Source organism: Cinclus cinclus, chromosome 11 (genome assembly GCF_963662255.1).
Source record: "Cinclus cinclus chromosome 11, bCinCin1.1, whole genome shotgun sequence".
Lineage (NCBI taxonomy): Eukaryota > Metazoa > Chordata > Aves > Passeriformes > Cinclidae > Cinclus > Cinclus cinclus.
In genome coordinates, this window is record NC_085056.1 from 11,847,838 (window position 1) to 11,867,396 (window position 19,559).

A 19,559-nucleotide genomic window follows, 5' to 3' on the forward strand; every position below is an offset into this window, starting at 1 on the left:
TTATTTATATAACTAAGGTGGAAGTACTTGGACTAATGCCAGCAGCTGGAGGCAGAAGTGATGCTGGAGAGTGCCCTGGTGCTTGGGCTTGACACTGACACAGCAATTATACCTGGGAACTTGCTGTAGTGCAGCCCTGGCAGGAGGCTCCAGGGCTGGGAGGTATCTCCTTTGCAAGAGGAAAGGTTCCAGCAGCGTGGCAAAGAGCCTTGGGGACTGGTGTTCCCAGAAGTTTCAGAGCTGAGGTTTCAAAGCCACAGTACATGACCTGTGCCCCTGCCCTGCCCATGCAGCCCTGCAGCTCCACAGAAACTGGAGTTCATGGGGGCTGGGTTGGGCTGCTCTTCCAGTTGTGTACAACAAGATGGATCATCAGAAAATCAGAAAATGACGCTTTCCCTGTTTGGCTTTTCTGCCCTTGAGTGACAACATTAAGTGCTTTTGCATTGTTCCCTCAGGATTTTATCAAACAAGGGTTTTTTTCCTTTGTGTTTTGTTTTGCTTTTTGGGTTTTTTTGTGAGTTTATCCCTAGTCTGGGTGCAAATGAGGAAAATGAAGATTTCACATTCAGTAAGTTGGTTATGTTCCATAAACATTAACTATGCATGTTAGAGCTGTCCTAGGGCAACCCTGATGTGCACACAGTAGTGTTTTCATCTTTTCTATAAATATTTGTAGTTGACCATGCATTTCAATAGAGCATTCCTCTCTTTTGACTTTGCCCTTTAATTTTTTTAGCTTGTTCAACTAATTTGCACAGAAGGGGGAAGACATTTTTATGGAAAAGGTAAATTGCAAACACGACTCTGTGTGTAGATATGTGTGGATGTAGTAAATCTGCTGAAAATCTGTTTATGGATTTTGGTGAAAAGGCATTGTCTCTGCTTTTATGAAGATTATGAAATCTTTGGAGTTTTGTTTATCTATGTACGAAGTTCTGTGGGAGGAAAAAAATGCGAGAATGGCAAGGAAACACCATAAGCAAAAAGTTTGCTTCAGTTCTATTATTGCATTCTAAAAGTCATATTCATCTTCTTTCATTTCCTCAGTGAACACTTCCTCCCATGTTTATATGCTACTATATTTCAAAACTTTTTTGCCAATAAAAGGAATTCTTCTGATGTCATTCATGTTGGAAATACTTTTCTGCTCCTGATATTCCAAAATGCCAGGGTGTGTTTGAGTGCCCTAGACTTTTGGAATAGACAGAAAAATTCTGTGAACCACAGAAAAATGATTGTCCAGTAGTAGTGAAATAAAAACTTACAGGACTGAGGATTAACATTTTCCAATTCCTATAGTATAATACTTTATACCATGATATAATTTCTTGTTTTTGTTCAAGTATTGGCTAAGCCAGCAGTCAGAGCGCCCTAAACTGGGAAGTCCCAAATCTGGGCAGGCATTTTGGCAACGTACTTTGACTGGATCCTAAGTACAATCCTTGTATTTGTTTACTAATAAAACAACAGAAGTTCTTCAGTGAAAACAAACCAAAATTGTGATTGTTTTTAATCAGTGGCAGGTCTACTTAAAAGCTTAAAATTATTTGACATTTGCATAGGTCCCTTGCATGATACTAACTTCATTACAGTCTTTGTAAAATAACTCAAATTTGACACATAAAATAGCATAATATTTCCCTAGGTTCTACCCTCTGTAAGGTTATGGCAATTTTGTATCTGGATTCAGATCTCTAATATCTTTAATTGAGCTACGTTCCAGAATGCTAATCTCTCTGTAATTTTAATAGCTACTATTGCATTAATTATGTGAAAAGTCTGTGCATTTCAAACAATTGTTTTAGACGTAAGCATAGGAAAGCTTTAGTTATGTATGGAGAGTGTACGGTTGTAGTATTCCTTTTTTCTAAAGGAATAATTGAACATTACTGGTCTGGTATCACTGTCTTTTCATTTGTCTTTCATCACTGTGCCTTTCAATACCATTCATCTATGGACTAATGCAATGCCTGCCGAAGTCAATAGAAGTCATTCAGTTGACATCAATGAACAATGAATCAGCCCCTTTAAAAAGAAGGAACTAGAGTTTACAAGAGTTAAACAGAGCAGTGAGGAAAAACACTCTGAGGCAGGAATTGTGACTTCTCCTGTGTCCACACAGCACCTGGCACTTCCCTGACAGTCAGAACAGTGACAAAATGACCAATTCTCAGTCTCCACTGGTGGCTCTGATAAGGGAAGGCAGTTTTACCAGGCAACATCTGAATTGTTTTCCTGTGCAAAGCCGTAGCAGTTATCAATAATTGCAATACACAGTAAAAATCTGTTCATATGGGTGTCACTGATGCAGATGTTGAAAATATTTGTTTAATTGCTTCTGCCCAGTCTTTCCAAAGAACTCACCTTTCTATCAGTCTTTCTTTGCTCTGATTAAGTTGTAATCACTCCAAAGCAGGTTCAGAAGCTCCCCCTCCTTCCCTCAAAGAGATGGTGTTTGCTTTATACCCAAATGTGACATTGCACACTGGTGCAATCGAAAGAGGCTGCAATGATCAATTGAGGGCCCAATCAAAGCCTCACAGATAGGCAGCCATTCGTCGCTGTTTGATATAAAAGGTGTTTTATTTCTCATCACTTTTTTTGTCACTGAAAGAATGCTTCCTACGTGCAGATTAATTAAAGTGTAAACATTAAATATTGATTGATGCATTATCAGCATGGAGCAGTTGCCTCCACTCAGATTGATTCCTGCAGTGATTTATTGTCATATTTGTGGAGTCATTTCACTTGACAACAAAGAGAAATAGCCTGCTCCCTCTACCTTTCAGGCTTGTTTCTGGCACTTGCAGTGCACCTCCTCATCCTCAGTGACTCCCATTTTTTGTCTGCTAGAACTAACGCAGTGTCACCATATTTTCGGTAAAGAACCTTATCTCTTCTTATTTTGGCGTTTGTATAGTAAATTATAGTTCAGTGAGAAGCTCTCAGACGTGTGCTTTCAAATGGAACATCTCTGGTTAACACTTCCACCCCGTGCCCCGCACAGCTGCCTTCCGTGACCCTGCTCGGGCACAACTTTGCAAGGACAGTTTCAAATAATTCAAATTCACTCACTGCCAACTTGACAGAAAGGTGAACTTTCAAGAGAGTAACATTGTTCAGGTCAGTGCTACGGCTAAATTATCCAATTAATTACTCTGAGTAGGAGCATGGCCATACACTAGACTATCAATTTAAGAATTTCAGGTTTTTACTCTCATTTTTGAAAAGAGTCTTCCATTTAATTCTTTAGGAGCATTTAAAATAAAGCAAAGTTTTGTGGGATGTTATTGAGCATCTGGATTAGAATTTTTTTCAAAAATAGGATTCATTTTCTGTAGGTTTTGGAAGTGGATTGAAATGAGATGCTGTTCCAAACCCCTTCCTCTTCTCCCTGAAAGTCTTTAATGTTCTTATTCTGTATTCATCTATGTCAGGGATGGCTATTGCACAGCACCACATGTTGTGATAATCTGCTGCACGCAGCCATCTGTGCCAGTAGAAGCCAAAGCCCTGAAGTCAGGTATTTGTTCCAGACTGCTGCAGTCCCTCCTTCTCCGTGTTTTCACCAGGCTGATGGTCACCCAGCCTGTCTGCAGCCAGAAGCTGCCTGGAGCTGCCCTCAGCGACCCAATCAGCTACAAGAGAAAACCATTTGTGGAATTGCTTTGTTCTGCAGGAACAAAACTTAATCTCTTACATACATGGCTTTCATTTACCACTCAGGGAATTAGACTACTCAAAGTCTGCTGAAGTCAAATGTGTGAGCAAGACCACAAAAATATGTAATAGGCAACTGGTGATTTTGATTCAGTCAAGCAGCAAAACATTAACCTTTGGTCACAGTAGCAAGGAATGCTAAACTTGTGAATTTACTGCAGCAGATAATTTCACTCCTATACCTGCAGGAGATCGTAGGAGTGGTTTCCTACACAAGGAGAGGCTGTGCCAAACTGACTTTCTAAGAATGGTGTGCTATGATTTCTCTGAAGGGCTGTTGCAAACATGGTGTGAGACTTCATTAAGATAGGTATGCACTTGTACTGCTGCCATTCCTGCCCATCCCTGTCCCTCCCAAGCACTTGCCCAGCAGCACTTTTATTTAGGATGTTTTGATATTTTACAGATGTATCCAAGCCTGGGAGAAAAATGCTGCTGTTCTAGGTACTTCCCCCCTATGCCTTTCCTACCAGATGTTCTTCCTGTGCTCCTGCTCTGTTGTTTTCCGTTCCAAACAAAAATTCTTGGTCTTTGCATCAGCTTGCTGATAACTGGGCAGTCACACCTGAATTTGACACTCCTGAAATTAAAAAGCGAACAAACCAACCTTAAGGTATTGTAAAATGTACTCATCTGGGTCTCTTCAAAACAGTGCTCTGGCAAATCACTTTTCCCCTGATCTTCGTTTGCTTGCCCTTCCTACCCTCTGAACACTGTGGCTGTCACTCTGTGTCACACTGTCACCCTGATTGAAGTTGTCAGCTCTGCCAGGAGAGGACCTTGCCTTCCTGTTTGTCCCTACCCAGCTGTGCAAGCCAGCACTGCTGAAAATGCAGTGCCACAAGACTGCTCTGAACAAAACCTGCCATAATTTTTGTAGATTATATTTACTCTTTCGTACAACTTTTCAAAGCTCCTAGTGCATTTTGTGAATAAAATGTTCTTAAAGGTCTCTATTTTCAGATGAAGGCTTTCATCAGCTGTGAAAAGGAACTTTAACACTTTTCATATGACTGATAATTCTAGCAAATAATATTCAGTTGGCATTGCATTATCATCACTTAGCACGGCACAAAAAACGAATTAAGAGAGGTCTCTGTTGCAAAGGACCTGAGAAGCATGCGAAGAACTGTTCCCTCTGGGACCATCAGAGCATCTTTGAAAACAACAGGAAAGCTTCTGCTGGCTTCAGTGGGCCCAGGCCCTCCTGGGTGGCTTACAGAGGTGCTTACACTCACTGGAACTTGGACTAATTGTCACTTGCATGCAGCCACCAATGGCTCCCAGAAGGAAGCAGCCTCAAGGAAGAGCTAAGGGCTGTGACTGATGCGGTTTGTCCTGGTGTAAGTTACCCTGAAGTGCTCTTGGTAGCTGCAGGCACCTTCTCAGCTGCTTGTGTGGATCTTTGTTATTTTTCAGAGCAGTAAATTGCCACAACTGGAGTTACTCTGGGCATGCTGCTGCTGGGAAGAAGCAGCAAAAGCCAAGTCTGTGTTTCTCTCGACCCCACAAGAGCTGCTGACCAGCTGTGGTGGGCAGCTACAGAGAATGAGCAGATATTAGGAATATTTGGGGAAACCATGGAACAGAGAATAGAAAAGAGATCTCTTTCAAAGCTACTAAAATAACTTTGTAAAAGCATCCTACGATTTAATATTTCTCAAATACCATCCTCCTGGGCTGGGTTCTGGAAGGAACCAGGTATTTGTGAAGTGAGCTGTTCCCTCGGCATGCCTCAGTGCTCCTCAGTCTTATAGAGCTGTTGTAGAAGTCATACAGCAGTCAACAATGAAAATTTTAAATAATTTAATTTGTTTTGATATTTTAAATAAGAAGAAAACTTGCTTTTTTCCTTTCCCAGAATCATTCTTTTCCCAGGTTGGAAAGATACATGTCTTAGAGTACTTCTCTTGAATTCTGATTAGCATTTCCTTTAACCATGGACAATTAAATCTGACATGACGGGACACAAAAAGATGTTTGTTAAGTATTTAGAAAGCTCCGTACTGACCTAGATGCTGGGATTTTAGATATGTTCATATAACAGGGATTATAAACCTGTCCTAAGGACTCAAACTCAAAAGAAGCTCCCCCACAAAATTTAAAAAAAAAAACAAAGAAAGAAACAAAATTGTAATGATAAATGTAAGCTGTAGAAGGCTGCAGCCCTCCCTGTTTTCCTGAAGAGACTGTCTGCTCTACACTAGGGGTTGGATATTAATTCAAACCAGTCTGCTAATTTTCTATATGAAGGTACAGTCATATGACCATTTTGACCAAATAGACTCTGCTATGAATTTAGATTAGAATATTGATGCAAATTACCCAACTGTTTTCTTGTATAAGACCAGCCAGATGAATACTGTTGCCCTAAATTGTGATATTTCCCCTACAAAAATGAGTTTACTATTTTTGAGGCAACAATTACAGGTTGCATGAAAATGGTGTGTTATTTCCTGAAATTGTATGTAATTTATTTTTAAGAGTTTGAAACAGAGTTTTGAAGTTAAATGCGTATCATCTTCGTAACTGCTCAAATCATGTTATTTTACATTTCCTGAAATACCTTTGAAGTTAAATGCAAATAAGGGGAAAATAAATTACAACTTGTGGAGTGACCAGTGCCTGATTATATGCAGTATAATTAACTCCATCCTTCACATAATGTTTGTCTTAATACTTACCCCATGTACATCAGAATCATTGAAATGATTGGTGTTTCTTTGCTTGGGGAAAGCACTTAACTTTGTTCATAAAGTGGACCTTTTTATTCTCTTTCAGGTCATGGGGATTTAACATTTTAAAAATACTGATTCAAAATATATTTAATGTTAATAATCAGCAGCTACAAGTCAAACAGTCAAATTGCTCAAAATAGTCTTTTCTGTTCATTGTTAATTCTTATTTACTTACAGTACTTTGCCTTTGCAAGAATTTATGTGATTTAGTATTTTAATTTGAATGTTATTATATTCAGAACCATAACATAGATTGATAAGGCACATTTATCCTTTCTTTGCCTGTTCTGTAATCTACAAACAGAGGTGGTATTTCAAATTAACAAACTTCTGTTAGAAGAAACCATTTCAGTCCAAAAAGAAGCTTCTTCATTCTTAGACTATTACTTGCATTATGACAGAAATTAGCATTTTTGTGACCGGTAATGAACTGTGTCTCCTCATGCTATAAATAAGATTTGGCAGCTACAGCTGAAGTTAACTGTATCTCGAGGTCTAAGTTTTTTATTTATAGCTTTTTGCATTTGTTAATGACACTGTGGAGTGCAGGGATGCAGACAATAAAGAGCACAAATAAAACCTGTGTCTCATGTCTACAGCCCTGTTCCATTTTTTTCCTCCAGTGGCATCAAGAGGTTCCTCAAATTTTTCCAGTGCTTGGGAATCTCTGGGGTCCGTGTGCGAGTCTTTGACGCTGTTAACAATTTCAATCTGCACCATTAAAGCTGCATTTTCTAACCATGCCCTGGTAATTGTTGCAAGGACTTAGACAAGTAAGACTATCCAAAGGCATCAGTAAGGTCAAAGCGTGGTAGAAAGAGCTCTGATTTTATCCTGGAGATTGATGCTTGTATCACCTTTTTTTCGATTCAGCAGCTGGGGTTATAAAATGTACTTGCAATCACTGATAACATGTTAGATCAGACAACAAGTGGAGTAACACAGTATTTTATACACTCCGGGTAGTTTTAACTAATGCAACAATAAATCAGTGAAGGCAGAGGTCTTTTGTAAATTTTAATGAAAATTCAACGGCTGAAAATATAGTTACTTCTGGCTGAAGTTCTAGAAATATGAATTTGCTTCCATTCTTTAAAGCTGTAAAAATTGTTTTAACTACAAACTTGCTGGTAAGGCAGTAAAGAAGAAAGCAATAAAAGAAGAGACAGCACATCCAATATACTATAATTAGTTCATCATTGGTTATAAGGAAACTGATGGGAGGGGGCCAGACAGTAAAATGTACTTTGAGTTAGCTGTAAAGAGTTCCCTTTCTGATTACCATCTAAAAAATTCTCTGTACATGAATGAGACAAAAGTTGATTGAATGGGCCCATTGTGCCTTTTCATAGAAATAAAGCCATGATAAAATTTAAAAATATTTACCAGCTAATCAATAAATCACTTTTTTTTTTTTTTGCAAGTCCAGAAAGTCTGGTAGAGAACTTTTTCTTCCACAGATTATTATAGGTTTTGAAAAATATGTTTTTATATTGTTGCAAAATTGCAGTTATATATAGCAAGCCTAGCTGAAGTTCATTAAATGAGTGTCACAATGGGGAAATGAGGGTATAGAAATAAAGAATACTAAAGAATATAAATATGCTGCTAAATTTCTACAGCATCTTTCTTTCTTTCTTGCAAGTTTAAAGCAATGTTTCTGCAAAATTAGCATTATTCTTCCCTAAAACCTGCCAGCCTACAGAAACAGACCCAAATGTCACAGTACCAAGTGACCAGGCTCATTAGAACACCGAAGACTTGAACAACAATAAGAAGAATTTACACTTGTTTAGAAGTCACACAAAAAGTGGAATTTATTCAGTTCTTCACTTCCCCAAGGTGGATTTTTCCTTGATTCCTTTTTTACAAATTATGTCATAAACATAGAGGATTTTTTTTAATGTAAACTAAGGTATGATATTTGTTATCGTTTATGCTTTTCTTAGTTTTCTTCTTTATTACAGGGATGTCTCTTAAATTTCATCCATTTTTATCCTTATCTGGTTAATGGAACATTGGTTGAACTTTGATACTTTCATGATTGATTCAGAGCAGAACTAATAAGATTTAAAATAATGTCAATTTTTTTTAAATTAACAGTAATATTTTAAATGAAACATCTTTTGAACACTTTAAAAGCTATACTTTTTTTCCTTATTACTAGTGTGTTTACACAGAAATTATGAATTATGAATTAAGCTGTTTCTTGTAGCCTCTTACAACCTTAAAATTAATGTCAGAATATTATTGGAAGGCATTTAAAAACTGATTGATTGCTCTCATTTTTATGATTCTCTCTGTACAGTTTTGTTAGCTTCAAGGGGTTGTTCCCAAATTACATGGGTGTCATGCTGGAATGAGATCATCTCAGTTCAACCACCACTCAAAACATCATTCCTACCCACAAAACATCACTGGCTTTCACACTCTCAAAGGTACAAAAGGTGAGCTGCAGGTTCTTACCTTTCATGGCTTCTGGTGGTTCTATACCTGCATAAACAAAGAATATTTCTATCTCAAACTGGTACATATTATAAATAGCTAATTTTTTTTTTTCTGTAATATAAACTGCATGTTAGGGCTAATTTCTGATCTCTACTTGAAGAATGCTTGAGTAACTTTTAATTTACTCTCTAGTTTTCAAACCCCACCATGTGAACTCTTATTAAAATAACGACAGCAAGAGCTGAGGCCAAGAGATTTATATTTAAACAGTGAATAGGAGTTTTCAGAAAGTGTGCAGTAATTTTGAAAAACATTCTATCCATAGTGACAGAAATGAAAATTGTTTGGAAGTTACCAGCCAGGGAGTGATGCTGTATATCCTTTAGAAACTCCTTGGGCTTCCACAGACTGCTTGGGAAAGTCAGCATCAGTTTTGGGAAAGTGCATTCCCTCATGCCTTGTGATGTATTTCTGCAAACTTACTATCAAGCAGAACAAGCTTTCCAGTGGTTCTGCATCTGTTCCTGCTCAGCCAAGGTGCCTCTGGGAATATATTTCCCCTTGCAGCAGCAGGTGGCGTTGAACAGCTCACGTTATTCTCACTCTCATAATCATTTTGTCTTACATGTAGTAAAAACTTCTCTCCCAAAAGAGAGAATCCACAAGAGAAATTCAACAAGTTTTTATAGATGCAGCAGACTTCCTACATGACTAAAGTAGGAGTAAGTTCTTCCAACTTTAATTACACTGAGAAATAAGACTATAAAGACAGCAAGAAGAGGTGTGGTAGAGTAATATTTTACTTGCATTTTATTTTCCTATCCACAAAAATCTCTTGAAACACCACAGAGTTCATGTTGTGATAAGGTCAAGGTATCATGTGCCAGCTCATTCACTCTCCAGCAGATAGACAAACCTGAGCTGGTCTGTGGCATCCTTTCCACACTCTACCTCCCCAGGCAAAGGAAAGGCTTCACCTCCCAGATACATTGTCAGTGTGTGTTCACAGAATGCAGGGCAGTGCTGCAGATTTACCCCACGGTAAGTGAGAGCAGAATGAGAATTGCCATCTTCTGAACTGTTCTGAAACTACTTCCAAAAATCAAAGGGTATTGCAGAAGAAGTTCAAAACATACTTCCAAATTATTTCCCAGGTTTATTTTTAAAATATGGCAAGCATATATAAAACAAAAGCAATTCTTTTTACCTGCACACTGGTTACAGAAGTCTTTTACAAGCAAATAACTATACATCAGTTTATATAGTTAGTCTTTGCACTAATTATTAGTATTTAAGAAACCCATCCATCTTTCTTTCATCAACAGTCAGAGTTTTCCATTTGCATATCTAATAATTTATGGCATGCCCTGACCCCAAGCAGTAATTGAACCAATAGATCTTCAGCCTAGATTTACTCGTCTGGCTGCCACAGTAATGTAACTCTGCAGGAGTTTTGGATTACTCCAAATGCCATCTCCTCTTCTGAGAGGTTGATAGTCACAAGCAAAGTTTGACCTCCCAAATGTCAAGGCAAAACCTCCATTGCCTAATTTAGACTAACTAACTCTCCTTTTGGAATACTCCAGATGAAAACAAGAGGACACAATGATTACTCCCAACGTTACCCCAGGAAGATGGTCTTTAATGTAAGATTCTGTAATGACTAATGAATTCTCCTTAAATCTTAAAAGGGGGAATCTATGTACCAGAGCTTTTAATTAGTAATGCAAAAATTAAGGAGGAAAAAAAGAAAAAGAAAAGAAAAAAAAAAGACAACAAAAAAACCCTGTTACATTGGAGAGGAATCTCATCATCAGAGCCAGACTGATGAGACTTGAGCTGAGAGATTTGGAAGGGGGAGATTGGGTGCTTTTCTGCCTCAAGCAAGCCATTGCATAGGCCAAAAACACCCAGCCAAGAGCCTGCGTTTCATCTTCTCAAAATGTGGTTCAGAAGCCAATTTCAAGGCAGCATTATATGCCTTAGTAAAGTGTTCTCAAAAGCTTTGAACAAGAAAAATGCCAGCAAACACACAGCCTTGCACTGTTGCAGTGTCTTTGCTGAATACTAACTATAGAGAAAATGCAGGCAGGGAAGTCGTGGGTTTACAGCAGGTATAACTTGGGAAACTCCCTCTGCTATTCAGACTCGTGTGGCTGTCTGGAGCAGGTGAGGAGACTGCTCACACTGCTGCTGCTTCCAAACTGCGGATCAGATATTACAAAAAGGCACTTGGTTTGAAATTTTGTAACCCTCATCTGTTGGCTATTTTATTTTTCTGGAAAGGAGCTCCATTGAATAAACCCTGGCAGACACACAGAGCTGTGCTGTTGCTGCTGACACGAGTCCCAAAACAACACATACAGGCTGTGAGAAAATGCTACTGTCTCACAACTGTGGGGCTGTAAAAAAAAAAAAAAGAAAAAAAAGAAGAAAAAAAGTGCAAACAAGGAAAATCTGACCCAGAGTCCAATTAATGGCATAAACAGTATTTATCTATTGATGATTAAGTGCTGCCCTTGTTCCTTGCTAGCGAAGTTCAATGATGATAGACATCTTGGAAAACAGGTAGATAGACAGAAAGACAGATATCCTCACTACTTCAGCCATCCATAACCTGCCATGTGCTGCCATCACTGCTTTAGCCTGACCAATTGCCTCAGTAACATGTTCCATCTTGTCTGATCAATATTAGCACTTCAGTAACTCTGCAGAGTTGCAGCTATCTGCTAGCACAGGAAGAACTTCATCTTGCCTTCTTGAAAAGAAAGAGTCATATGGAAGAGGAAAAACCATTAGCTATTTAAATACATTCATTAAATTGCTTCCATTGACCTGTGTTTTTGTTTTCTGGTGTTTGGTTTTGGGTTTTTTTTGTTGTTTTTTTTTTTCTCTGATACCTTTTGTAACTGTTCTGCAAATATTTTAAAGCAAAAAGAAAAAAAACCTGTAGTATCAGAAAACAAATGAACACTGGAAGAGTTTAACAAGAAGTCTGAGTTTGGTGCCCAGCCTCCTGTCCAAGCAATTACTGTGTGCCTCAGTTCTTGAGAATTAAAATGGGATTAATGGCACCATTAAATCACCTGTTGTAAGGCTAAGGATATTCATGGGATTAGCAGACCTACATGAGAATGAGATCCAGAGGCAGAATGCTGCTGTTTCTTTCCTGAGCTAAGGAGCTGACTGAGATACTGAGGGATGACATGATACAGAGATGGAGGATCAAAAAGTCCACGTGCATTATGGGAATAACAGCACTGGAACGAAAAAAAAAAAAAAAATATATATATATATATATGGTTTCTACCTCACAGAATCTTTCATTAACTGGCAAACAAGGACAGAGTAGAATAAAATGTTATTCTCCCTGCTGCTGTAAGAGTGTTCCTGGTTAAGAGTCTGGGAAAATAACAAATACCAGTGAAAGACAGAAACTGGGGCCTCTCTCTCAGCACCCAGAGGACATACAGAATGATGGGAAGTTTCTGTGTTGTCACTGTGATCCTTGAAAGTCCTCCTTACCTCACTGCATGCAGCAATAGGAGCTAAATCCTGCTTTGTTAAAGTGAAACAAAGCTCTGTTGAAATGGTCTGCAAAAGTATAAGGAAAGACAAAATATTCCTTCCCTATAACTTGTTGATCTCCCACATTTCTGGTTTCTCTATTAACATTGGCCAGCCACCATTCCTGTCTTCTTCTCATGTTTTTTTACTTTTCCTGTTAGGTTCCTTCAGCCATGCTTCTTTTCCAAGTGGAAGATGAAAGAAAGGTACGGATAGAGAACCAACCACCTAAGCGTCATAAAGCTAAATATTTGTTCACTTGCTTAAGATACAGTAAGTCCTGGAGTGCTCTCTGTTTACCCAAGAGGATTTCAGCATAGAGGCTTGCTCCAGAAAGGTATTTGTTTAGAAAAGAGAAAAATCCTGCAGATCAGTGTAATCTCTGTTACTCTAGGAATTACTGAGAATGTAATGTGATTTGGGTGGGTGGAGTTTTTCTCCTTAGTAAAGGAGCAGCTCATGGGAAAGGCTAAGTGCTTTAAAGTCTTCATCCTAGGAGAGTGAGAACCTCAATATCAAATGTCAGAAACTCTGAAGGCTGAGGCTTTTCAATTGATATTTTAAGCTGTTGCTGAGCGAAATTTTCATTTAAGTTAAAAGAATGTGTTTGATCAGGCTTTTCCCTTATAAACTTCCAGACTAGGACAGAAGCCACATGACAGGGTCAAAAGCCCATTATGTTCTTCAGGACAAATATTTCTTCCAGAGAGAGGGGAAGCAAAGACAACGGTGCTGAGAACTTAGTTGCTCATGACCAACCCTGAATTCTGATCTACAAAGGGAGCCTATTGAAGAATTCTCACCCCAGCTCAGGATTTATCATGGTGAGGATAGCACAGTATAACAAATGAAGCTACTGCAAGAGATGGTACAAGAAAACGTGCCCTTAGAAAGTGGATAAAATATAAGAAAGCTCAAACAAATAATAGGTTTGTTTCATGTTGAAAGTTATATTTCATTTTTTCATCCCATTTTTCAAGTTAGTCAGTGAGCACAAACCATGTGCATTTGGTGGACAGTTGCTCTGCAAAGATGACTGACAGAAGAAAGGCAAAAAATACACATGACACAGCAGAAAGCAGCTCTTTGGAGATGGGAAATGGACAGAACACTAGTAGTTACACTTAATTTTGTATTTTACCATTATTTTGTTCAGTAAAGGTTTTTTTTAAATCTTTAAATCTTTTTAAATCATTTGAGAAATTGTACCAGTGAGAGTGTGGTTTGCTAAAAGACTTAAGGTACACCTTTGGATAATTTCAAAATTTTTTTCTGTCTTTATTTAACTGAATTTGCCACACTGAAACTGAATCAAACCATTGATTTATCAGAAGTGTTTTATTCCTCGTTCTAGTTCTGTGCAGATCTAAGTTATAAACCAGGAAAGCAGCAGAAAGTTGCACTTGTAAATATTTTAGAGAAAACTGCTGTTCTGCAGAACTTTATGTTGTTTTTCTCTGGTTCTATTGAGTGCTTTACAGAGCTCATTTGGGAAATGTATTCTTTGATTTTTGTAATCAATTGATCAACATTTGACTCTTTGCTCAGACTCACAGCTATTGTGAAGAGCAGTTCTTCCAAATATCTATTTGATTGTGTTTGTGATGCTTGCTTTATTCAACTCTGCTCCAGGCAAATTAAAATGTACTCTATATAATAAGTATGGGAAGGTTAGCATTCACAATTTAAGGATAAAACATTTTGACAGTTCTATTCTACATTTGCATTTAAAAATCATAATGCGTTTGATTAGACCCTATATTTATCGTGGGATCTCTTGTAGGCATTGCTGCTGTGAGATTGTTACCTTTCAGGATTTGTTCTGGACTGTGTGTCTGTGGCAGAGCACAAAAGCCTGCTGGTTCCACAGGCATATTATTTTCTGGTCCATGGTATGTCTCATTTTCTTTAATTTCTGATGGGGCTCCACCTGCACTGCTGCTGCTGAGTCACCTGTGTTTGTGTCTGAGATATTTTTGGTGTGCAGAGTTAGGCAGGTACATGTGCATTGCTCTGCCTTTTGTGCTTGCCATGCTTTTCCACTGCCCCCCAAACTCTCAGTTTTTGGGGCACTGTAGAATTGCCACAGGGACAGAGGCAGGCATTGTCTGGGCAGGGACAAGAGATGCTGCCACCACAACCATTATCCTCACTGGTGAACAGGTGATGCTCAAGCACAACACGTGCACAGACAATGGGCAGCATTCTGAGCTCAGGAAAATGATCACTGACACAGGCTGATGTCTGAAGGATGGGTCACTAAAACTATCAGGATTAATTGCTCCCCTTTTATTTTATCCATCATCTTTCTGCATTAGGAATGTTTAGGGAGGATTCAGGTAACCTGACATAACATCTGCCACATTGTTATCACCAAGAAAACATTCATTCCTCTAATAAGTCTGTCTCAAGATACCCTGTCTCAAGAGATCCTGTGTAAATTAGATCAAGTGATAAAAACCCCCCAAAACTAACAAGCACGCTGGCTAGATTGTTCAGACTTTTCAGAAGAGCAGAAATAAAGAAAAATAAAAGTAGAGTTTACAGGAAAATGTATTTGAGCTGAAGTAAGGCATTCTCCCTAGTCTTTTAGCCAATCTTTAGAGACTTTGTATAATTATTAGATTTCCTTTGGGAATAATGTGGACTTAGGTGATACCAGAAATCTTGTGCAGTGAATTCTCCAGGAACTCCTTTCTACATTATGCCACATTACTCAGCCTCCAAAGCCCTGAGAACTCATACACCCTCAAACTGCTGTGAACTGTCATTTTCCATAACTTACTTCAAATATGGGAGCTGTTTCTTCTGACTCAGCAATAAATAGCAGAGAAGGAATGGACTCTGGGAATTCAGAGATATTATGTGCACAATGTCATTTTCTGATTGTGAAGGGGACCACTGGTGAATCGTCTGTGCACGCAGACTGGGTCTTGCCCTGAAAAATATCAAAATCTGAATTGTACAGAGGCTATGCAGCACTATGGATAAGTACCTTCGCCTTTCATGTCTTATTATGTTGTTAATTAGTTAATGTTTGTAAAGCACTTTGAAGATGAAAAGCCCTATATAAGTTCTAAGTGTTATTATCTCTAGAGACCTAGGTTCAATTCAAAGGTGCTTAATTACATATGCCATAAATTAGACTTAATGAGTTGTAGAATCATACATTTTATGCAATGCATGCAGATTTCTCAGCCGGAGCTGGGTCTTATGGTCTGCTGTAATATTTCTTTAGGTATTCAGAGCCGTTTAAGAAAATTACACAAAAATAGAGCAGATAATTTCTAATAATAATTGGATTGCATTTCAATACTATTCGGGACTTGGTGGAGCAAATCACTGGGAGCTTTGCTCAGCTGTATCTAGCGATTTTCTAGTAACCACATTGCTGAAGATAGCAGTTTTGGGGTTATTTTAATTATGAAATAGACATAATTCTAATTCGTACTTCTGTATTTTGGCTTAGCAGAAGGCTGCTGAGAGGTATTGATATGGCTTTGTCCTTCCAGTAAGACCCTGAAATGTCCCGTTAGAGGACCACTTCATGTTGGGTCACGTTCGCAAGCATGAAAAAAATAATTTCCCATCTCTAGAGATGCCACTGTGTAATTTACAACAAGCCATTACAAGCGGGTGGAATGCAAAAAGGGGAAGCCACAGTTATAGGAAAATGTGGTTTCATTGGCTTTGCAGAGCTGAGAGTTTCCATGTTTTGTAACTCACATATTTTGTGGCCAGAAAGCTGCAGACTTTGCCCTGCTCCAGCCCCAGCCCCAGCCCCAGGACAGATGTCCATGGTGAACAGGAGGCTTCTCCTGGCTCGTGCCCAGCCAGCAGAGTTCAGAGTCACACAAATCCAGCAGGATCCCCCACCTGACCTAAAGGGGCTCTCCTGTGTTCCTGCAGCAAAATGTTCCTGCATTTTACCTTGGGCCTTCCACAGGCATATAGAGGGAGGCAGGATTTATCCTGCGTATAAATATGTTAGGAGTGATTGTGTTCGTTAGTGCAACCCAAGTAGATTGGAAAAACTAATTATTAGCAATTTACTATGAGTGTCACTAACAGACTTACTTGAAAGTATTTATCCCAAAGCGAAGGTCATTTGATTTGGTTAATGTTTCTTGTAAGCATATGCAGACTGTCTTCCAGGGGAAAATGTATTTTTGAGTGCTCCAGACAAGTGAAACTGGTGAGCCCGCAGTCCAGAGAAAGCATCTGTAACCGCAGCCAAAAGGGGAACAAGATTTCTGACATTCTTTCAAGACGTGTTTGAAGCATGGGTTCCCACCACTTTCAGAGCCACTTGCAGGCCTTTTTCTTTATATAGATTTAGACAAGTCAACGTGGGCCTAGGTTCAGTGTGATAAATGCCTCTATGATTTCTCCCTCATCCATTCTCTACATAGTAGTGCTTATGTTGAACAGAAATGTGTTCTTTAAATGGGCCAGAGCACAGTTCCCAACAGTGTTTATCACTCACTTTTCTATATTCCCAAGAAATGGGACTAGTCTTCCACCATAATTATTGGGGTGCATCTCTTCCAAAAACAAGATATGATTTTGGTGAATACTTTTCACATACTCTAATAAATAGGAACTTCACATGAATGCGGATTTAAGCTTCAGGATGTGGTTAAATGTTTTAATAGTGCAGCAAACTTATCAACAAACCTTTCCTTCCCTACCCTTCCCCCTTCCCTTTTTACAATGAACAGATTTTTATCCAACTGACTCGTGACTTGGGGATTTTTACAAACAGGTTTAGGAACTTGTCAAATATTTGAAAATTTGAGTCTGAAAACAGAAAAATCCCACAACTTAAAAGCCCAATATTTTATACAGTATGTGTTAACTGGGTAAAATTTTGACTCCCCAAAATACCTACAGGACTCCATTCTCTGACCTAACTATCAGTACTTAACCAGATATTATCAGTCTGATGCCTTTTTTTAATACTTCAAGACACCATTTATACTGACATAATGCACTGAGCTACCAAACCACTGGAGCTGCACAAAACCCTTTGTTTCCAAATTCCTGTTGCTTTTTGTCAGAAGGTGATAAGAATATTCATATTGGTTTTATTTAATTTTGGCCTTTCCAGCCTGCCTCCTTTCCTCCTCTGTTTCCAAGATGTCAGTGACTGACACTCTGGCAGTGATATCAGTATTGCTCAAACATGAGTGAAGAATCTCTCGGAACAAGTGGGACAGTTGTGAGCTCGAGCAGCTGCATTGAAGTGCCTGTTGCAGAGGCACCAGGAAGGAGGGAGACTTACAGCAGAGACCACCTTGGTACAGCCAGATCTTCAAGTCTGGCAAAAACACCAATGCCTGGGGAGGCTGCTCCTCCAGAAAATGTTCATGGGCTCAAGAAGCAGTAAATGTTCATGGAGAAAAAACTTGCTAAGTTAAGGTCCAGTACAGAACTCTGGTCACTTGGTGGTTGTGTCTGTTTGGGAGTTTTACAAAAACTGGTCATGCTTTTGGTTTGTGACTTCTTCAGACATTTTCCTGTGTTAAGTGCCTAATATAACAAAGCACTGATCTCTCTCCTCTGAAAATCTTTGACCGTGGAAACATTGCCCCTGCAGGAAGTCTGGAAGACTTCTGGATTATTGCTGCTTCTGACTTCCTCTCTCTGTGAGCAGAGAGTTATCACAGGTCAACTGCAGAGTGAAAAGTGTGGCAGCAAACTGTGGGGTAAACCCAGATTTATTATTGATGTGTCTCTATACCACAGTGGATGAAAATCATCCATGCCTCCTAAAAGGTACAGATATGTATAAATCATCACAAACATGGTGGTGCCTGTGGTTTCAGTGGGCCTGTGGACTTTTACTCAGCAGACTTGGAAAGTGTACTACTGCATGATTCTTGAATTCTTTTCTCTCTACAGTTGTGTTGCAGAAAGAAAGAAAATCAAATGAAAAATTTGAAAAAACAGTGTCTGGTCTGACAGCATTAAGAATTAGATTTACAGGTATTTAATTCCAAGTGTAGCATTATGACACCAAATATTTTAGTCTCATGCACACAATATCATGTACATATTACTTCAGCAGGAAGCTCTGTCCTCTGCGGATTAAGAGCATGCCTTCAGTTTAACCCTCAGTTAAGTAAAACATTTATATTCTGAATGATAGTTAAGTTTTGACATATCTGCAAGTCCGTTGTGTTTGATGTCTGAGGTTAATGAGGTTAACAGGCTGAAGAGCTGTCCTAAACCAGAGTTTGATTTGACAATGTATAACAAAGTACACGTGCACACCAACATTTCTATTTTAAGGTTTCCTCAGGAAATAGGCAATTAAATTATTTAATAAGTATTTATCAGGAAATCTGCTTTATTATGACTATGTCTTTACAGTTAAGCCTCAAATTAGTTCTGCATTAGGTGTTGGTTGAAATTTTGATTTAAGTAGGAATGCAGTCCTTGACTTTATGCATCTGTCAGGACAGATTTATGTATTGAGGTGGTCAAGTCACACTGTTGCCTGACAAAAGATATCAGAAAGCTGTTAGACTTAAAAATTAACAACTCCATAAAACGGGTGTTTGTCATGGAAACATCATCACATCAACTAATTGGCATTACTCATTCACCCCATTAGAGTAATTATTTGTAATTGTTAGTACTGTAGCATATGGCCACATTTAAGCAGTGCATCTTCCTGGGAAGAGCTGGGTCATTCATGAGAGAAACTGAGAAATTGAATTGAAGATGTCAAATCAGGCAGACAGATGGAATTATTTCACTTGCTCTTACAATAAATTTATAATTTTTTCTCTTACTTCCTCATACAGGCAAACAGGGAAGCAAGGTAATGCTATCTCCTTGTTCCACCAGAAAGGTCAGAAGTACCATAACCCCTAAAAGACATCTTGAATAAAGAATCACTTTGGTGGACCCAATCTTCAGGGGTGCATTCAGTTTCTCTGATACAGGTACCTGTGAGCCAGCAAGGCACAGTCGGGTGAGCTGAGAGCTTTGGCCCTGTGTCACTGAGAAAGGTAGAAATGGCCCTTCAGTCACCAATGAGCAAAGAACAAATCCACAGATAACCTGTGTGCGGAC